Source organism: Pyxicephalus adspersus, chromosome Z (genome assembly GCF_032062135.1).
Source record: "Pyxicephalus adspersus chromosome Z, UCB_Pads_2.0, whole genome shotgun sequence".
Classification (NCBI taxonomy): Eukaryota; Metazoa; Chordata; class Amphibia; order Anura; family Pyxicephalidae; genus Pyxicephalus; species Pyxicephalus adspersus.
In genome coordinates this window covers 61913104-61935482 of record NC_092871.1, presented here as the reverse complement: position 1 = coordinate 61935482, position 22379 = coordinate 61913104, and the positions used below count along the sequence as shown (strand labels likewise).

At 40.0% G+C, this 22379-nt stretch overlaps 1 long non-coding RNA gene across 3 annotated transcripts in view; it reads left to right on the top strand.

The window, feature by feature from the left end:
- Window positions 1-22379, top strand: part of LOC140343470 (uncharacterized) — a 183129-nt gene that overhangs the window by 141153 nt on the left and 19597 nt on the right. The window contains exons 2-4 of one of the 3 annotated variants that reach the window (XR_011923339.1): window positions 4645-4708; window positions 10271-10379; window positions 12292-13268. This is a non-coding gene — a long non-coding RNA (uncharacterized lncRNA). Of the gene's footprint in view, window positions 1-4644; window positions 4709-10270; window positions 10380-12291; window positions 13269-22379 lie in introns of those variants that run through there. The other 2 variants (XR_011923338.1, XR_011923340.1) reach the window with 2 other exon arrangements.

Genomic DNA, 22379 nt, shown 5'->3' with positions numbered 1-22379 from the left:
GTTCTGTTGTTCCATCCGAGTTCTCCAGCGTCGATCACCGTCTCCAGCGTCGGGTGTCTGCCTTCTCCGTCGACTTCTTCTTCCCTCGGTGTTCGGGTGTACGTCAGTGCGTGATGACGTCATCGGCGCGTGTGCCCATCAGCAGAAAATTCAAACTCTCATTTTGTATTGGATTGAATACAAACTCCTGTATCCATTCCAATACAAAATAATATAAAATAAATACAAAGTATATAACTGGGAAATTTGAATTCACATTTTGTATTGGATTGGATACAAACTCATTTTTTCACTAGAGGATGCTCACTATCACTTCTTGATTTGTTCAATGCAGCTTAACCAACATGACTAGTCTTCCTGTAGCTTTGCTCAGTGCCAGCACAGAAGAGATCAGGAGAGGGCATTCCACATTTTTTTTTTAACCAGTGTCTCTAAGTAGCAGCGCAGTAACAGAAATGCACAGCCACTATATTCTGAATGAGTTAAGCAATGCCAGTGTACCTATTTAAAAGTCTGTGTGCCTAGTCATCCATTGTGGTGCCTTTTTCAACCCTGTATTTTTTATTGACATAGTGATGGGAGGATGTAACTGCTATAATGGATCCTTCTGTCACCCCTGGAAGTAATAAAAGCTGAAGACACTGATGAAAGATGAGATGCTGGAATGGATGGGGGGATAGAGTGGCCACCAGAAAGGTGAATGCAATGAGACTTCTCTTGCAAGGACCTGACAGAATAAAGTCTTTAGAGACTTGATCGGGTCTCATAAATCTGGCCATAAATCGGAATTTATAAAAACATTCTTCTGGAATAGGGTAATTATAACTTGTATTCATATCCTTGGGTCATTTTAATTTAGTGCCCCTCAGGTGGTAATGGAGATTGATCATCTATGTTTTATCAGGGTTATCTTTTGTGAAGAGAAGACATGTTTCCTGCAATCCACTGATGCAAACATTCACTTACCAAGTATAGATATACTTTTGGATGAATGATAGTTACATAGTTACATAGTAGGTCAGGTTGAAAAAAGAGTCCATCAAGTTCAACCACAAGGGAAATAAATATATCCCAGATATAAAACGCTATGTACATAGTTGGTCCAGGGGAAGGAAAAAAAACCCTGGTACAATTTGCTTCAACAAGGGAAAAAATTCCTTCCTGATTCCATGAGGCAATCGGATGATCCCTGGATCAACAGTCACTGTTATCTTTACTTTAAACCTTAATACCCAGTTATTTTCTGTGCTTCTTGAAAAGCATCCAGCTGCTGAAACTACTTCCTGAAGGAGCCTATTCCACATTTTCACAGATCTTACTGTGAAGAATCCCTTTCCTTGAACTAGTGGGCAGCACGGTGGCTCAGGTGTTAGCACTCTGCGGCTTTTGCAGCGCTAGGTCCTAGGTTCAAATCCCAGCCAGGACACTATCTGCATGGAGTTTGCAGGTTCTCCCCGTGCCTGCGTGGGTTTCCTCTGGGTACTCCAGTTTCCTCCCACATCAAAAAAAAAACATGCAGTTAGGTTATTTGGCTTCCCCATGAAATTGACCTTAGACTACATTAATGACATATGACTATAGTAGGGACATTAGATTGTGAGCTCCTTTGAGGGACAGTTAGTGACACGACTATGGACTTTGTACAGCGCTGATAACTAGTGCCCAAAACTGAACTGCATATTCCAGATGTGGCCTAACCAATGATTTGTACAGGGGCAGGATTATGTCTCCATCCTTTTTTAATACATGAAAGTACCTTTCTAGCCTTTGATATTGCATCTTGGCATTGCATGCTGGTATTATGTCTATGATCTACCAGAACCCCCGCTTCTTTTTCATTTCTGACTCTCCCATATGTATTCCCCCTAGACAGTATGAAGCATTCATGTTGTTAGCCCCCAAGTGCATAACTTTACATTTATCTATAATAAATGTAATTTGCCACTTTGCTGCCAAATCAAACAGTACATCCAGGTCTGCTTGTAGAATATAGACCTCCTGTATGAACTTAATTCTATTACATAATTAGGTGTCATCTGCAAACACAGAAATTGTTCTTTTAATCCCAAACTCTATATAATTTAAAAATATAAAATAATCAGTAATTGTCCCAACACTGAACCGTGGGGTGCACCACTAATAACCTTAGACCATCCAGAGTATGAATCATTAATCACTACTCTATGGATGCGGTCTTTAAGCCAGTTCTCTATCCATTTACAGATTGAATTTTTTAAAACGATTGGCCCTAATTTGCATATTAACCTATCTGAAAGCATTTATATTAGACAAACAGAATTTGAGACAAACAGAGAATTTTCCTTCTCAAGTTTATTCAAGACAGTAGTGAACTAATGTGTCATAGATAAACGGCATAGATGCATACAGATTTTTTTTCTTCATTTTTTACCTAAATTATTAGAACTCCCAAGTTATAACAGAAAAATTATTGTATAGTTCTAATGGCAGAGCTGCTTAGATCTCTAAACATAAATCATTTATTAATTTAGTCTAGATTTCGGAAAGCAGTAGGTTGCAAAATATGCAAATTTTAGAGATTTTAGGAGACCAATGCTGTAGGCCAACAATTTACCAGTTCTTTTACCATTGTAGTCGAAAGTCATGCTCCCAGCAGTGGTAGTCTTCTTTCCTCAGCAGTTACAGGGTGACAGCTTCTCTTCACATCAATGTATGTGACCTTTTTATTTTTATTTGGCATTGGCATCCCCAGTATTATACCCTGTTATCCAGTAGTGGCGAACAACCTAAACCTTTATTTATTTATTTTTTTAGAAATAAGATATGGGTCTTATTTAAAATTATATAAAATTGTCTGCCAAAACAATAATTTGTAAGGCTATAGGCAAACTATACCCCCTGTATGTAGAAAATAATGGTGGGTCACAACCTGTTGATACCAAATCAGTTCTGGTGTGTGAAAATTCTGGGCCTTTTGAAGTGGACTTTTATAGCAAGTGATTTTTATATACAGCATATTGAGGTAGTTTATAGATGTGTATTTATCTAAAATAGGAACAGCATTAGGAAAGTATGTCACCTGGATGAACTTACCTAAATCATGCAAATAAATGTATGTGAATATAAGGGAGAGGAATCTTCTTAAAATTGTAAGACACATAAAGTATTTGACAAAGTGCAAGTCATAATGGAACATAATGGAACAAGTCTTATCATATCAATTATGTGCCAGTTTGGTGTGGTTGGAAGAACTGCAATTAGGGTAGACTATTTGTGCAGCTGAGTGCATGTGCCATGAAACTGCAACTCTGAGATTAGGAAAGTTTCAATGAAGAACTTTAGAGTTGCAAAGCTGCCCTAAAACAGGTATAAATATTGGGAATGCCGACTTCACCTGGTGCAAAATCAATGTGTAGTCAGTGACTTAAAAACATTTTAGCCACGATCAGGCAAGTATCATTTTGAGGTCATCAATGGTAGTTACACATATTTCATGATAAAATGTGTCATTTAAGTGACACAAGCCTGAATTTTTGCTGTGCAGACTTTCTCAACCTATTTATTACAGCAGACTTTCTAAAACAACTTTTAGGGATCAAAGAAACCCATCTAATCATAATTATCTGTACAGACCATAAGACATTAGTAAGCGAAAGTTGTAGATTTAAGAATGAATAAAAGCATAAGGAATGTGACATACATATGTAAGCCTTCACTTTTTGGCAATGTGAAGAATTTTCAGAAATATTATTAATAATAATTAAATATAATTAAACAATTAAACAACAACAAAAATACCTAAACAAATAACATTAGTGTTGACAAAATAAATAAAGCATATAGAGGATAAAAGTACAGTACAGAAAAGAAAAAGAGAGTACAGTATCAGAGATCTTGGATAAAAGAGGAGAAAAATTGCAGAAAGGAGGAGAGTGAGTTTGGATTGGAGTAGAGAAAATGATGATAGAAGAGAGCAAACTTGGATCTAAGAGAAGGAAATGATAACTATGGAAGGAATTGGAGGAGAATGTCTGAGAAGTGGACATGCATGGAAGTCAATGAAAATGATGACTGATGGGTCATGGATGGTGGCAATGGAAAATTACCCAAGAGAAGAGCTAAAATTAAAAAAAAAACTTGGCACGTGGTTAGTTCTGGATATTTTTTTGTTCCTAGTAAGCAGCAGTCAAAGGGGAGTTTAGTTGGGTTTTTTGAATGCCAGACAAGTTAACTAAAGGTTCCTACACCTATTCTACAATAAGCCCTATATTTGTATCATTTCACTCTATAAAAGTTTATTTCCAGTTACATATTGATTACGTAAAATCCATATAGGTATAATGGATAGGGGGCACATACTGTATATGGTTAATTATTCAGAGGAATAGGGTGGTTTAATAAGGGGGCATTAAACAAAGGGTAAGTTGTCTTCTAGCAGACCTCATGGTTATAGTAATTGAGGGAATGTCAGATTTAAATCCAATGGGATGCAAAGATCTTCCATATGGGTAGTTTTTAGGATCTAGTATCCCTTGTTAAGGAAACCCTGATGTTGGGTCCCTGGGAATATTTTCCATTGTACTTCCTTTTTTGGATACTGTTGCTTTTTGATAACACTTGGTTTTACTTTATGTAATGAGCCTGACTGTGTCTTTATGTTTTCAGACTGTCCTGGAGATGTAAGGCCATCTAACAAATCCGCAAAGGACATTTATGAGATGATAAACTGGTATAAAGTTGTTCCATTATATTCGTTATTCCGATGTTGAGAATGTTTATACAGATCTTTGTACAGGCCTCAACAATCTTAAAATAACTTGTTGACTAAACACAAAAATGTATAGGAAAAATATACAGACATTAATAAAAGCTGGAACATCATGTCAGTCTGCACTGTATAGTGAATGCCTAAACTCAGGTTACATAACAAACTATGTGCTCTAATGATTCTTACTCATAGGGGTAAGTGAAGAAATGGTCTCGGATACATTTACATTGTATGCATAGCTGAACAGCAGCCTTTGCACTTTGTATGCATATTGTGTTTGTTTGACACTACACAATAACCAAAACTTTTCATTTTCACCTGCGCTTGACCTTTTTCAAAAATTGGCATAAACCTGGTTTTGGTAACGAAGGATCAGACTCTGGACCTGCTGTGCCATAGCACGGAAGTACGAAACAATAACATAAGCAGATTCTCAGTGAAGATAATTGGGGCTGAGCTACTCAGCCTGAAGCCTTTCATTTGCCACTAAGTTCAGATTACTGTCTCTTGGTGGACGTGGGAGTTTTAAAGGCTACTGAACTTTTGTGAATATTTAAAGAGATCTACAGAACACATTGCAGCATGCTGATAATAGGCTTGCTGGTTTGGTAAGCTGTTATACAGAACTTTGCATCTCTTGCACAAAGTTTTCCTGCTGCAGCTTGCTCATGAAAAATAAAGAAACTGACAAAGCATGGATATAACTGGGTTATTGTAGAAGAGCTAGCTACAACTGATTGTAAACTAGCAAGTGATCAGTATATAATAGGACTAACTGCAGTTATAACATTTTTAGTTCATGCATTAATAATGGTATTCATGCACAGTATTTGTAGTGTTTATCTATATCAATGTGCTTAATGTAAAAATATTTACAGGAGAAAGATTATTCAAATTTTAAATGAAGATAAAAAAAAAATTCATGCAACAGAACATATGTTTTATGCATTTTTGACACATATATCAGTTCGATCTAACTATGAAAAAAAACAAAGTAAACAAACTGGTGCTTAATTATAAATATGTTTTGATATGTGTAAAAAATCTAAATAATGCATTATATAAATGAACTGTGTTGCCATCATATTGGAGCAAGGCCCTCTTCTGAGACATCCCAGGATATTTTTGGGGTAGTTTTGACTCCCAAGGATAGACTATCAATCTCCTGATCTGAGGGAATTTCTAAACAAGCACTTCATTGAACATGTGAGTTGTTGGCGGATGTTCTAGCTGATTACTGGATGCAGTTTTCAGCCAGTGTATGGCTGGTAATCTCTATTGCTTATTTCAGTGCCGAAAATTTAATTGCAGAAACACAAAACCCTGGAACCATTTACAAATGACTTGTGGAATAAAGGGTGCTAATAGTAGTAGGGGCTACAGTGATTTTTAGAAAAGTTTAAATAGGTACTGTATTTAAATGGGTACAGACCAAGAAAGACTTCAAAACTGTCTCACAATTCCAATGGGTCTCCCTGACCTTTAGAAATTTGCTTTATTGCTTGTTCAAGTTTCCCGTGACCTTTAGAAATTTGCTTTATTGCTTGTTCAAGTTTCCCGGTAAAATTAGATTTGTTAGCCACCTATGTCAACAATTATTCTCCTTTAGTGCACTCCAAAATCTTACACAAACTATTGTAGAAAAACAAGTGCTTATTGATTTTACAGCACTATGTTTATGTGAAAAGGGTCGCTATGCTAACAGTCCTACATTGCATTGCTTAAGGAATCCAATGAGTGATGTTAAGTCACATAAATAAATTCATAGTAAGCCAATTCTGATTTATTTCATTTAATGAAGGAAAGGTGAGGAACATTTTAGAGAGAACATTTTATATCCCCCTTATGTCCCAGTTTTGACAGACAGTTTCATTTCTCAGACCTCACAAAGGGTGGGACTTTACCAATAATTCTTGAGGCTTACATAAAATATGGGTGTTGGTTTAGTATTTTTTTTAGTTTTATAGAATAGTACAATTTGAAAGAACCAGATAGAAGAGAGGCTTTTTTTGGCATAATCAAATATAGTTTACCTAACACTTTAAACAGAAGTTACAAACTAACTGATTGTGTGATATTACAATAAAATGGTTCAAACTTTCATGTGGGCTATTCTTAGTTTCAAATGAGTAGCATGTCTCGTTCCCAACGCATTTCGCCTTACTGGCTTCCTCAGGGGAGAGCAGAGAGACCAGGATGTGCTATGCAGTTGGTATTGCATGTGCGAGTGTGAATGCGCAGGGTGGTGTGGGAGGTTCTCAAGGACAGATCCTTACAGGATGTAAGGAACTTACCTGTCCTGTGAGCCCGCGGCGTCCCTGGGGATCCCAGCTGCAGAGGGAGATGCCGCTGCAGCAATAAGGTGATCCACCTTATTGTGATCAGGATGGTAAAAACCCCCCTGATTCTAGGCCTCCCTTGGTTGAAAACCTATAACCCTATAATTAATTGAGAGTCGGGTCAAATCATTCAGTGGGGAACCAATGTCAGGCTAGATGCCTGACTCCAGTAATGCCAGTACGGGCCCTTGTGGTGTTTAAAAAACTGCCCGAACTATACCAGGAGTTTGCTGATGTCTTCTGCCCCCGATCAGCTGACAAACTCTCACCTCATCGTTCCTATGATTGCCCCATTGAGTTACTCCTGGGTACCATGCCCCCTAGGGGTCATTTGTTCAATCTCACCGGGCCAGAGATAAAGGCCCAGAAGGAATACATCCAAGAAAACTTAGAGAAGGGCTTCATCCGGCATCCTCTTCCCCAACAGTTGCATGATTCCAAAACTGCTGGCCACCCAGGAATTAAGAAATCCTTAAATTTAGTAAAAAGACACGTTTGGTGGCCTCACATGTCAGTGGATGTCGAATCCTATGTTCGTGCATGCCCAGTTTGTGCTCGGTGTAAGTCCTCCCGTAACGCTCCCTCCGGCACTCTGCTGCCTCTGCCCATTCCTGATGCGCCAGGGACCCACATATCCTTGGTCTTCATCAAGGACCTTCCAGGGTCCTTAGGGTTTACGGTGATCTGGGTAGTGGTAGATCGCTTCAGTAAGCAAGCCCATTTTATACCACTACCCAAGTTACCCTCAGCCAAGGAATTGGCTGATTTATTCATTTTTCATGTGTTCCGCCTGCATGGGGCTCAGGAGAACATTGTTTCAGACAATGGGGTTCAGTTTGTGTCTCGGTTCTGGAGGGAGTTCTGTGCCCAAATGGGCATCGAGCTTTCCTTTTCGTCAGGGTTCCCCCTGAGATGAATCGATAGACCGAACGAACCAACCAATCATTGGAACAATACCTCCGGAGCTTTGTATCTGGTTGCCAGGAGAGATGGGCTGACTATCTCCCCTTTGGAGAGGTGGCATATAACAACGCAGAGCACTCCTCCACCAGGATCTCTCTGTTAATGTGTGTCGGGGGTCGGAGTTCCAAAGTGTCCTCTCTATCAGGTCCACCCACTGATCTTCCCGTCCTTAAGGATTGGGTAGAACATTCCCGATTTGTTTGGAACCAGGTCCAAAGTAATCTTAGAGAGGCAGTAGCCCAGCAGAAGAGGTTTGCAGATCGCCATAGATCCCTGAGCCCAAGTTCCAACCTAGTGATCTGGTTTGGGTGTTTACCCGCAATATTCCCCTCCGCCAAGCTAGGACCCAAATTTATTGGCCTGTTTCCAATATCAGAAAAGATTATTAGAGTTACTTAAAGAGTCACGCTTCCCAGTTCCTTGAGGGGGGTAGACACCTGCCATGTCTCTTTAGTTAAGTCTGCTGCCGACTCTGCTCCCCTTTCAGATCCCTCTCCGTCAGTGGAGGTGCAGGGAGCACCCGAATATGAAGTTGAGAGGATCCTGGACTCTCGTAAGGTGCGTAACTCTCTGCAATATCTCATTGATTGGAAAGGATTTGGACCAGAGGAGAGATGCTGGGTGCCGGCCCGCTGCATACATGCGGAAGAACTTGTGTCGGAATTTCACTGTGATTACCCGAGAAACCCCGACATGAGGGTCCTGAGGCCCCTCCTGAAGGGGGGGTTGTGTAAGGAACTTACCTGTCCTGTGAGCCCGTGGCGTCCCTAGGGATCCCAGCCGCAGAGGGAGATGCCACTGCAGCAGGCAGCATGGCCGAGGCTGCTGCCCTGCTCGCAGCGTGTCTCTGCAGGCGGAGGGATCCATCCTGGCCAAACTACTGTTCGGCCAGGCGGCATCCCTTGCATCTCTATGGACATGATTACTGAAAGTCCTGTTCTCAGCACTCCTTTGGATGTGCAAAGTAGTGCAGGTCCCAGGGGTGCTGTGGGAAGAGGTGTGCGCGCTACCACGCGTGCCTCTTGTACCCCCGAGGGCGTGGCACTTGGCTCCCTCGCCGCAGGGCGGGACATAGTTAGTTTGAATTCCCTGCGGGATTCAGTTACTCTCCAACCAAATGGCGCCAGGTGGCGCAAGGTCATTGGTCACTCTGGCCAATTAAGGAGAACCTGTCCTGTACACCATTGCCCACTATAAGCCTCTGTGTACACAGTGTGCTTGGGTGCGTTCTTTGTGTTGGTTAACGTTTCTCTAATTGTCATTATAATAGCGACCTGGTCTGATACCTGACTCTTGCCTGAACTCTGCTTATCCTGACCTCGGATTGTTTGTGACCTCTCTTGTCTGCTGCCTGCCCTGACCTCGGATTGTTCCTGACCTGCCTTTGCCTTACCCTCCTGTACTACGCTTCGGACTTGATTTCCGTAAATAGCCTGTCTTGTTTTATGACTACAATAAAACTCGATAAAAGGACTTTTGGAGTTGGCTGTGGTTTGTATTCCCAGGCGCATTACAACAAATCTATGTTCCTGATCCTCCCATGGCCGTAAATAAGGGCATTTGCATCTCGTCCGCGTCCTCACCTGCCAATTGGCGGCGAGGGAACCTTCCCTTTAAAGCAGGTCCTGGGCATTGGAGGAATTCTGGTGCCAAAACGAGGGGTGGGTTTTGATGAGCACTTAGGAAAGCATGCACCGTCATACTAGAGGTTTCCCCCCTAGATTTGGAGGGTCGCCTCCTGTCCCTCGTAGGGTGAAAATAGGAAAAAATGTACAGGGAGATTTTAATGAACCATGATAGGTGTAATAGTTTAAATAGAATTAATTGGTGAAAATTCTGTGAAGGTATTCTATATAAAAATATTGGGGAATAAGCAATTGACAATGGATAGGTTTATAATTATACTATAAACTGCATTGAATCGAAACTTTCTTTCAATTGTCATATATAAAGGCTTGGCAAATATTGAGAAAAATATTATCAACTTTCCCCCTCTCTCTATATGCAAATATCTTTATAGAATAGTAATAATCATAACTAGTTTTCTATAGTCCACAGTACATTTGAGTTCAGATGTTCCAATATTGTGCCCTAAAAACAATGCTGTCTGTCCTATACATCTTAAAATACAATAAAAATATAATTGTGTACTTAGCTCAGTGTCCTATCACTGTTAATATGAAATATTTCTTTTTATAACTCTGTTTTGTTACCTTTCTAGGAAAAGAAAAACTGAAGAAGTTTTTTCATTTGAATTCCATATAAAAAAGTAAAAATGCAGGCCCTCTCATCTATGTTTTTCACAGGCTGCATTACAACCCTCATAAACGGTAAGGTGAATTCACTTCTTTAGATGTTACCTGGATGGAAAGTTCTTGAACTAAAACTTTCTCTCTCTGGCTGCAGTGTCCTATATTTTTATTAGGTTATTCGATAAAAGTTTATTTATTTTTTGCCTTGATTTTTACAATTTATTCTCCAAACTCTGCAACCTCACCCTCCTTGACAACTTGCCATTTCCCCTTTCTGATCACAACCTTATCACCTTCAACCTATCTAACTTTTGCCCCCCTTTGCCACATCCCAGACTGGTCAAGACAGAGAAATATCTGTAACCTTGACCACAACCTATTCTCTACCTGCCTTAAGTCCCCAACCCCCACCTTCTTTAAAATCACATTTCCAGATAAAGCTGACACTCAGTTTAACCACATTCTTTCTCTGGCTTTGGTTAAAGTTGCCCCTGACACCTTCTGCTACCCTCGTCCTGCTAACCCCTGACCCTGGCACAACAATCACAAAATACATCTACAAAAGACTGTTCATGCAGCTGAGCGCAAGTGGAGGAAATCTGGTCTCAGCACTGACTTCATGGATTACAAAGCCAGACTACAACAATTTAACACTGTACTCACTGTCACCAAACAAAATTTTTTCTCAGCTGTCATTACCTTTCAAGTTTCCAAACCACACAGCCTCTTCTCAACAATTGACTCCCTCCTACCTACCTTCTCTGCCCAAGACATAGCCACCTACTTTATAAATAAAATTTGACAAAATCAGACATGATGTCTCTGCTCACCGTGCCACTCCAACTATACCCACCCCTTCCACCTGTAAATTTCCACCTCCCTTAGCCCTGTTACTGTGGATGAAGTCTCCTCTTATCATTTCCATCTACTAACTTCCTGCTTGACCCAATTCCCTCTAATCTACTCTGTGCCCATTCCTCCACCCTGGCCCCTCCTTAACCAGACTATTTAACCTCTCCCTTTTTACAGGTATCTACCCCTCTGCTTTCAAACATGCCATTTTTGTCCCTATCCTGAAAAAAACCCTGTTAGACCCCTCCCTACCTTCTAACTACTGTCCTATCCTTCTTCTCCCATATGTTTCCATTCCACCAAAACAGCCCTACTAAAGTGGCCAATAACCTCATAAGAACTAAGTGCCAAAGCAACTTTTACCTCTCTCTCTCTTTCTCCTTGATCTTTCCTCTGCTTTTGACACTGTTGATCACCCCCTTCCAATACAAATCATGAGCTCCATTGGTATCAGTCACACTTGGTTTGCCTCCTACTTGTCTGACCGCTTATTTCAAGTTTCTTTTAAATTTCTCCTTTACAATCTATTATGAATGCTGCAGCCAGACTCCATCCTTCCCTGTCTGTCATTTGCAACCCCTATTTATTATTATTATTAATATTAATAATATTAATAATAATAATTTATTGTGGCCCAGCTTATTTTTAAATTCAATGTATTTAAAAGCGTGAGAATTGGCTTACAAAATCTGGCAAAAATGATATGGGTAGCCACAAAAATTGTTAATTAGGCATAAAAAAGTGTTTTGGCATGGATAAATCAAGATTGTTAAATAGGATGCTTTTTGAGGCTGTAGGAAAATGAATCTGTTTAATAGAAATAATGAAACTATAAACCCCAAAAGCAAAGTGGAAGCTTGTGAATTATGTTTCACTATTCTATCCTATCCAATTCTATCAGCAGAGCATAGTTTTAACCAGAGATGTGTTGATTGTAAGCTACGTGCTGCTTGTCCTCCACATAACAAGTGCAAATAAGCCTTCCACAGATGCATGTAGTAAAGTTTGGCACAGGGATGGACAATGATTGATACAGGACGAATATTTGGCATCTGTTTCTTTTTAGTCATTTTGCACATACTCTCAAAGGGAGTAATCATTAGCACTAATAAACAAGGAATCTGACAATTTCTTATAGCTTCAAGCCTTCCAAAGCAAGATAATGGAGATGCCGAACATCTATCAAAATTGCCTGTAATTTTCACAAAGAAGGAGTGGCAATTAGCCTGATATAATGTCGGTACCATAGGTTTAAGATAAATCCCTAGCTATGAAATATATTTAGTGCTTCAGCTGAAATCATAGTTACATTTAAAGATTAAGGTCCTGTGGTAGTTTAATATTAAGAGCTGTGGATTTATCTCTATCCGGAAAAGGATGCAAACAAGGATACGTGTTAGAGCAGGCTAGTATTGGAGAGATATATATATTTAATATAGTTATTGGGGAGATGTAATATGCATAAATCATTTTCTGTAAATAATGAGCACTTGTGTCTAATCACAATTAGAGTTAACCATGGAAATAAGATCAATCAACCTTTGAGTTTAATCCACAGCTTGATAAAAGTATAAGAACACCACCTAATCCTGATGTATTTATGTAGTCCCAGAATCGAATTAGGGGAACTGATACATTTGGTCATAAATTTTATGTCACAATCAGCGCAATGGTTATGTAATTGAAATATCAGAGTATTTAGTTTGGGTATAATGTTTTTAAAAGCAGAATTATCCACTGGAAGCACTTCCTTACCCTTACAGTGGGCATTGAAAAGTTTAGCCAGTTGTGGTGCCAGGATTCCCACACATATTTGGTAATAAAGATTAGTAAAACCATCAGGACTTGCATCAACCAGCCAACATTAGCTGTTTGAGCCTGTGTTGTCTTCTACAGTTAATTCCCCATGCAATAGACCTCTGTGGGTTTTGTCAAGCTTAGACAAATGAATATTAAAGAGCCCAGCTTTGTTTTCGAATCATACATTCAATTACATTACAATCTTGGGTGAACCCACAAGGATTTACAGTAATACAATTAGCTGGAACCATCATAACCTGACTATATCTGCTGTTTAATGTTCTTTAGATCATCAATAAACATTCCTTTATATAATTGCATTTTCCTCATTTTTTTTTTCATCCAGTGTTTTCACCTAGTAATCCTGCCAGTTATATACATGCTGTTTTTGTGCAGGACCTAAATTGTCACCCCTAATCAACTCTGTAGTTCCCAGGGAAGAAATTGACCAGTATCCCTTTTTAAGGATTTCAGTGCACTAGAGGCAGAATGCAGGCAGGCAAGTTAGTAGGTACTCACTGAAATTCTTGCATTATTAACATTTTTTTGCACTTGTTTGTTTTCTATTCTCCAATATAAATGATGTTTTTTCCCACTGCATTGCTATCTACTGTTGAGTACTATGTGGAAGCCGGGCATATTTTTCTACCAGGCAACACCATGAACACTAGGACACACAGCTGCTGTAAAGGGAGGTCCCTGTAATAAGTCCTCTGAGAGGAGGACACAGAGCTCAGGTAGACATGAAAGGTGAAAGAATGGCCGACAGCTGGAACAAGACATATGAAAGCTTGAGTGGGGGTTTGTGAAAGTGGGTTTGTTGTGTGTTCCATTGTGTGTGTGTTTACCACTAGCAGTGAAAAGGAAAAACTCCTTTAGCTCCATGTATTGTTTTCTTGATGTTAAGATAAATGAGTCGCAAGGGGTTGAAAGGGTGCCAAATGTGATGTTTAGCACTATTGCTGCCAAAAAATGGTTAACACCTAGAGTAAGGTGAATATTTGCACTTCTCCATATATCAAACTTGGTGCTAGTTATTTTTTAACAAGCAATAGAGAAAAATCACCTTTAGTGTATGTGCCAATATGTGTGTTATTCTGTTTGAAATATGCTCCTCATTTGTCAACATCAAGCATGAACTATGATCTGATCTGATGAACTTTTGAGAAGTGTACAAATCATTTTTTAGGGGGGTTGAAGGTACAAGGTAGCCTAGTAGCTTAGCCTCTTATGTCCAGGAGAATAAAAAATATCATGCCCACTAGTCAGTGTTCCTTTTCTACCTATGGCTCAGATGTTGTTGGCATGACTCCCTCTGTAGACTGCCTTATAGGTCTGGCACTTACCATGATGCATACAGACATTTCCCCCCATAAAAATGTGGGCTATAGGGCTTTGCATTTGCTAATTTTGCTAATTATGTCATGCAAAGCAGCTGATAATTTAACCTACGTATATCCAGGGCTAAAATATATTTTTTTGGGCTGAATTACTCTCATTAAATGTACCAAATCACAGTATCTTCTATTTATCAATCTTTTTTTTCAGTCAACATCTTTTCGTTTAGTACTTAAAACTTTTCATTTAGAACTGTTTTGTCAAGGATTGTGCCCAGGTGCCATGTCCAAGGGTTCTATCAAAGCATGTGAAAAAATGATTGATTTATTACTAATATATAGTAACTAGTAATATATAACTAATATGTATTATTTATTATTATAAGGGATTCAGAAGCTGTATTCTGAATAAGGTTCTGGCATTCTGCAGGGAAACTATTTCACTGATGTTCTGTTCCCTGGAGCCATTTAGACTGATTTAAAATTTTGGACACCTTTTCAAGGTGCACTCCTGATTGCTCCCTCAGCCCTAGTGGAGCTGTGGCATGTGCTCTGGGATACCACAGCTCCGCTAGGGCTGCGGGAGCAATCAAATAAAAGAAGCTGTCAGCAGAGCAGAGCTCTGCTGATTTCTCCGCTTCGTGATTGGCTGAAAAATGGGAAACCCTGATGACTGCTCAAGCGTCATCAGGGTTTCCCTTTTGTCAGCTATTCAGCAATAGAGGTAATTGAGGACAAGTCTCCCCATTCACGTCTAGTGCTGAGTGGTTGAGAAAAGGGAAACCCTGATGACGCTTGAGCTGTCATCAGGGTTTCCCTTTTTTCAGCCATTCAGCAATAGAGGTGAATGGGGAGACTTGTCCTCATTTGCCCTCTAGTGACTGGGGACCCCACACTGTCGGGAGTCCCACGGCTGTGCTTGTGTCATGAATGGGAATCATCCTTTTATTGTGGGATAACCTGTAAAAAAAAAAAGGTAAACAGTTAACACAAAACACACATTTTTTAAAGGCCTTAAGGAACCCCCCTAGTGTAGATTAGTTCATAGGAATGCATGGGAATTTCAAACATGGGCTTTTAAAGCTTCAGGTTAAACGTCATGCTTCAAAAATAGATCTTCTGATACAGCGGATTTAAAAAAAAAAGTTATAATATTTTTCTCATAATGCACTATAAGGTGTTCTACATCTTAAAACAGTGATCACTATCCACACCATATGTTGCCTGACTGTTATAAACAAGTCAATGCATTGTGTGGATAGTATTTTGCATTGCTGGGGTCCCAAATTTTATTTACTACCAAGAATACTTTAATGCATAAAGTAACTAGTGTTTGCCTCACAATCTTACTGATAAGTTATTTGTTTTAGCCCCAAATCGTATTGGTCTTATTGTGTTTAGGACACTGGAGTGTAAACTTCTTTGGAAGTAGGGACTGTAAAATAGCTAAATGTGCCATAATTTACCATTTGGTTCGTGTTCTGAACTTGTTCACTAGTGTGTCCTTAAGCCTGCTAGAAAAAAAAAAAAAATACATTTTCAGTGGGGCTACTACTGCACTGCAATGAGAAAACCCTCATATATTCCTGGAGTTCAGCTTGAAAGGTAAACTGAGCTCTGAATACTATGCTTGCAAAATAGAAGCAAAGAGCAAAGGCTTGTATTGCTCTGTGCTGTATCTATGTTTGGAGGTGGCCATCTTGAGGAGGGTTTTCCTTTCTTATTTTGGAGTCTTTAGCAAAGAAAACAACAAACAGCACAGCAGCAACATTACTAAATTCCCCTTTAAATCCTATGAGGTTAGTAGTCAGAAGCAACAGTGCCTTAGATCTATAACTACAGACATACAGCTCTGAGGCTGTAAAGCACTCCCATAATAGAAAGTGCTGTGATATTTTTTGGAAATAGTTTCAGGCAAATATAAAATCAAATATAGTGAATCTTCACAATTTGAGTTCTTCAACCTCCAGTTTACCATTGCTGAACCCTACTGAGGATGATACTCTTTACTGCTATTTGTAGTGCAAGCAGTATGATGGACTTATTGAGCTAATATCTTACATTCCTTTCCTCAGTTTATGGTTGGTCAAATCAAACATATTTCCCATGTTGTGAGAGATAAAAGCATCCCTGACTGTCACTCTTTTTTCTTCCTATTTGTGTAGCCCAAATCACCTGATCTTTCTATCTTGCCTGGTAATGACCTACACTAAAGCATGTCAGGTCTACCTTTCTAATGTGTGGTGTCTCCCCCTGGTTCCCAACACTCCAATACCATCAAGTGTTCCATGAGAACACACATCTGGTAGAATATCAAATTTCTCAATACCTCCTAACTTTCCTTCCTGTCTAGCAAAACCACTAGCCTGCAGTTCCCCACCAACCCCCAGCTGTTTGCTGGTATGCAGTCTGGTTGTTGGCAAACTCACAACTCCTTCAAATTATTTTTTTTTAGATAATCCTAAAAAAATGTTTTATTTAGATTACTGCAGCTAACGTATTCTACCAGAAATTATAGTTAAATGGTATCAAAATGATTTCTGTAATACAGCCTGTTATATGTTATATAATGTATTTTGTATGTGTGTGATTTTCTTAAAAAAAAAAAATACCTATCTCCCTTCTCCCATATGTCTCCAAACTTCTTGAACGCCTTGTCTACAAAAGACTCACCCATTACCTGAGCACCAACTCTCTCCTTGACCCCCTCCAATCTGGTTTTAGAACTGCCCATTCAACTGAAACAGCTCTTACTAAAGTGTCCAATGACCCCATCAGAGCTAAGTCTCAAGGCAACTTTTCCCTGTTCCTTCTTGATCTTTTCTCTGCTTTTGACACTGTTGATCACCCCCTTCTAATACAAATCATGCGCTCCATTGGTATCCAGTGGTGACACTGCTCTCTCTTGGTTTGCTTCCTATCTGTCTGACAGCTCCTTTAAAGTTTCTTTCAATGGTAACTCCTCCTCACCCACTCTCCTCCCTGTTGGTGTTCCCCAAGGCTCAGTTCTTGGACCGGTCCACTTTTCTCTGTACACCTCCTCTCGGTAGTCTCTTATCCTCCTTTGGCTTACAGTACCATCTGTATGCAGATGACACTCAAATCTATCTGTCTACCCCTGGCCTGTCTCCCTCAGTTCTGGATAAGGTCTCATGCTGCCTGTCAGCCATCTCATCATTGATGTCTGACCGAATTCCTGAAACTCAACCTGGATAAAACAGAACTCATCATCATCCCCCCCTCAAATTCCAAATCTCCCCCTGACGTATATCTAACTGTTAACACTGTTATTCGGCCCTCCCCTCAGGCACGTTGTCTTGATGTCACCTCTGACTCGGACCTCTCATTTACCCCCCATATTCAGAACATTTCCAGGTCCTGTCACTTTCACCTAAGCAAAGTCTACAAAATCGGCCCCTACCTGTCCCCTGAGACCACCAAACTCCTTGTACATGCTCTTATCATCTCCTGTCTGGACTGCTGTAACATCCTTCTCTCTGGTATTCCACCAACCCGACTCTCTCCTCTACAATTTATCATGAATGCTGCAGCCAGACTCATCCATCCTTCCCTCCGCTCCTCTTCCGCTGCATCTCTTTGTAGTTCTCTCCATTGGCTTCCATTTCACCTTAGAATCAAATTCAAGCTCCTGTGCTTTGCCTTCAAATCCCTACACAGTTATTGTCCCACTTACATTTTTGACTTGGTAAAAAAAATACTTTCCCTGCCGCTCTCTCCGCTCCTCCAGTGACTTACTAATGACTTCCTCACTCATAACTTCATCACACGCATGTCAATTTTAAGTGCAACTTCACAATGAATCCAGGCAATTAAATTAGGAATTGAAACAGAAAGAAACAGCCACAAAACTCCACCTCATCTGCACTGATCTCTTGTAAAAAAGTTTGCTCTCTGCCATTAACTTCTGTAAGTCACTCACTTATCTACAGCCAAAACATTTTTATGACTTGTTCCCATCATAGATGTGCTCTGTGTTTGTGAAAATGCAGCAGGTTTTTTTTCATGTTGGTATGCATTGTATAAATGTAATTGAAATGGATTGTCCAATACATCACCATGTATTGGCTTTACTACCCTTAATTATTCTCCCACCTCTTTCCCAGGCCATTCATTGACTTCCAAGGTATTTTTAATTGGTATAAGGAGCCTGTATACAATGCCAATGCAGCTGCAAAATATTGTTGCAGCTTTTCTCATTTTGATATAAGTACTCACTCACCCCTCTACAGGTGCATAGCAGAAAAGAAATGTGAGTTGCTGCTTTATTTTATGTTGCCTGGGATACAGTGGTTATTATAATGGAACTGAAGTGTTGCACTAAGACATTTTTTTAAAAGTCAAGTGTAAATGTTTTGGGGGATCTAAAGTTAAGTAGGTGGTAGAAACTGACAATGTAACATGTTTTGGGGTTTTAGCAGTCTTTAATCTGACGTTTGTGGTAGGATCAAGTAAACATACAAAAACCTAGACTAAAATAGAGTTTAATAATGCTGGCATCCACTGTTGGCCTATATAAACATAGAATACTGCAGTTGTCTTTGAAAGTGCCTAAGGCTACCTTAGGCTTGTAAAATCACAGCCCAAATCTGCATTTCTCAACCAGGGTTCCTTCAGAGGTTGCTAGGGGTTCCTTAACAAAATGCCTGAGAGGCAGTGTGTGCCTCTCAGGTCAGTGACCCCCCCCCCCCACAATTATCTTGTTGGTTATCTGTAGGGGAGCCAGTCTTCCCACTGACCACCAGGCTAATATACTGTGAGCTGTGGATATAGTAATTTTAGCAAGGGTTCCTGAAGACCTAAAAAGATATTTCAAGGGCTGCCTCATGTTTAAAAGGATGAGAAACACTGGCCAAAACCCACATATCAGTTTTTAACTTGACAACAAAAAGTTAGCCACTCCCACGTCATAAACATAAGTTAACATTTGAAAAACATAGCATTTAGATCAGGGGTGTCAAACTCCGGCCCACGGGCCAAATTAGGCCCAACATGTCCTTTTTTGGCCCTCAAAAGAACTTTTAATATGAATGCACATTGCATTCTCTGGCAAAGTAAAACAATTAATCTCAAAAGGAAGAGACAAGAACACATGAGAAGAGTATGCTGTAATATGCAGTGGATTGATCTAAATCATTTAGATCAATCCACTCCATATTGCTGCATGCTCTTCTCATGTGTTCTTGTTTCTTCTTATTGAGATTTTTTATTCAATAAATTTCAAGTTTGGCCCTCGACTTGCTATAAGTTTTTATTTTCGGCCCTCTGTGTATTTGAAATTGACACCCCTGATTTAGGTAGTAGTAGTAGTAGTAAAAAAGGAAAATAAATATAGCAAGCTTTCACAAGCGGCATCAAGACAAGTTTGCCAAGCCTGATTCCAGAGTCCAAAAAAAAAAGGTTGGCTTTGGGGATTCTTTAAATATGGCAACAAATAGTTTAAAATGTATCAATTTATAACTTGGGGTTAAAAAGCAAATTATGATATGGTATAAAATGGAACAAATGATATATAAATTATATGTTGCAGTTTACCAATCCTTAAATATGGTGCTTGCCTTAATATTTTTTTCACCTTCGAATCCTACAAATAACTCACATTCTGTCCCTTTGTAGAATACTTTCTACTCTAATTGTATCTATGGAGGAAACAATTGTTGTCTGTCAGACTGGACTTGAAGTGTAAAAAACTAAACCAATGCCACTCACCTATCCCCTTTTTATCACAGGGCACCACCATCTTCCTACTTTTTCTTCTTCCTCCCTACTATCTTCTGCCATCTTCATTGGCCATGACAGGATGACATTAGAAAACAAATGTAACCACCACATTAAAGGGTGGGTAAATTGCATTTTTTGTTCAAATGGTCTGTAACTGGGTAATGTATTTTTACATGGGAGCAATATAACAGTTGCAGCTACCACTATGCCTTCTGCCGCCTCAGCTGAATATTGTCCCCTGGTGGCATGGATGGTCCAGCAGCAGCTGGGCATGTCTGAGCAAGTCGGTGAGCTAACATCAGAAATAGGTATATAAGGCGAGATGGACTAAGGGCTTGTCTCTAGTGCAAAACCATCTTATTGGATAGTACAGCTAGGCCATAGTGAGTCTGTTTTGAGCTAAAGATGAGTGGGTGCAGCTGTGCTAATAAACCGGACAATTTTTGCTACATTGGTAGCAAATATACCCCGTGTGATCAATGCAAGAACCTAACCAAGAGGGTGACATTTGCTTACAAGTATTACTTTGGATGTGAAATTGGAGCGCAGGATAAAAGCTTGGCACCTCATATCTGCTGTCAGGTGTGTTACGTTGGCCTAACACAATGGATGAATGGGAAAAGAAAAAAAATGACTTTTGCTGGGCCTATGGTTTGGTTTGAGCCAAAAGACCATCACTCGGACAGCTACTACTGTATAGGTAAAATTGCTGGGTTTTTGAAAAAGACCAAGTCAAAAATCGTCTATCCTGATAGTGAATCTGCTCTGAAGCAGATGAAGAGAATCCATTGCCTGTCCTACATCTGTTGTTACTGACAGTGACATGTCGGATGAGGAAAAGGAGGATGATGTTGATATTAATTAATTTTTTGAACCCCATTTTGAAGAGGGTAAGCCACATTTGTAAGCCAAAGATTTTTTTTTGTGAAATTGTATTTTTATTGAAATTTTTTCAATAGGGTACAGAAAAAAGAAAAGAGGGACGTACATAAGGGGGGTGGTAACACTACTGAAATGCATCAAAACAAATTCCAGAATCCAACCATAACATCATACCATAACAATTACACAGAGGATAAAAGTCTTTTTTACAACTTGAATAAAAGAAATGAAGGGAATTTATCCAGGATCAATTAACAGTCTCCGTTTAAGGGAAGAGCCCGCAGATATCAAAAAGACAAATTAGTGTAGTGATTGTCCCATGCCTCCCAAACCGTCTCAAATTTGACCAAGGTATCCCTGAAAAGTGCTGTAAGGTATTCCATTAGGCGGATCTCTTGGATCCGCGTGTACAAGTCTTCAAGGGAGGGGGGCAGTGTTGATTTCCATCTAGAGGCTATCAGTGTCCGCGCTGCAACCAGGATATGGGACACCAGTTTACGAGAGCCCTTTGGCACAGTTGAAAAAGGACGCCCCAAAAGATGATAGAGGGGGTCTAACGGTATATGTTGTTGGGTCACCGCGGAAATCAGATCGTTAACTCGTGTCCAATATGGTTGGATGAAGGGACAGAACCAAAATATGTGTTCTATTGTACCACGATGGGTACCACACCTCCAACACATAGGATCAACCGCAGGAAACAGACGGTGAAGCACCGCTGGAGTATGGTACCACCGTATCACAATTTTATACAGGTTCTCTTTATACAAGGTGCAAATAGAACTATTATGGGCAGCCTCCCAAATTTCTAGCCAATCTTCAGGCGTTAGGGATTGGCCAAGAATTGCCTCCCATTTGTGCATGTAATTAAATTTAGGTGAGCCTGCCAGTGTAGAGGCATGCAGCAGGCGGTAAATAGAGGATATTGCTCCCTTGGTGCACGAGCCCTCCATGCACAGTCTCTCAAAGGCCGAAAGAGCCTGGAAGGTAGCTGAGGGTTGTAAAGACATAGCATAGTGTTGTATTTGTAGATAGGCATAGAAAGAGGTACGAGGCAAATCTACTTTGTCCGTTAGTTCTGTAAAGGAAAGTAGCCTCCGCTCAACTGGGTGTAGGATAAGTCTAATCTGATACAAACCCCTTTCCCTCCAGGGACCTGCCATTAAACTCGAGAGGCTATCGGGGATTTGTGGATTAAAGATTATGGAGGTTAACCGTGATGGGGAAGATGCTAAATCATATTTGGTCTTGCAAGTTCTCCAGAGGTGCCTCGTGAAGACCATAGGCCCCGTCAAATCCGAGTCCCTCGGTAGTAATGAGGAGCTCCACAACATAGCATTAGGATGGACGGGGGTTACCCATTCTGTCTCCAACTCTACACAAATACTAGGAGAAGATGGGGAGGTCCACTGCAAAATATGCCGTAAATGGGCCGCCAGGTAATACTTATAGACATCTGGCGCCCCCA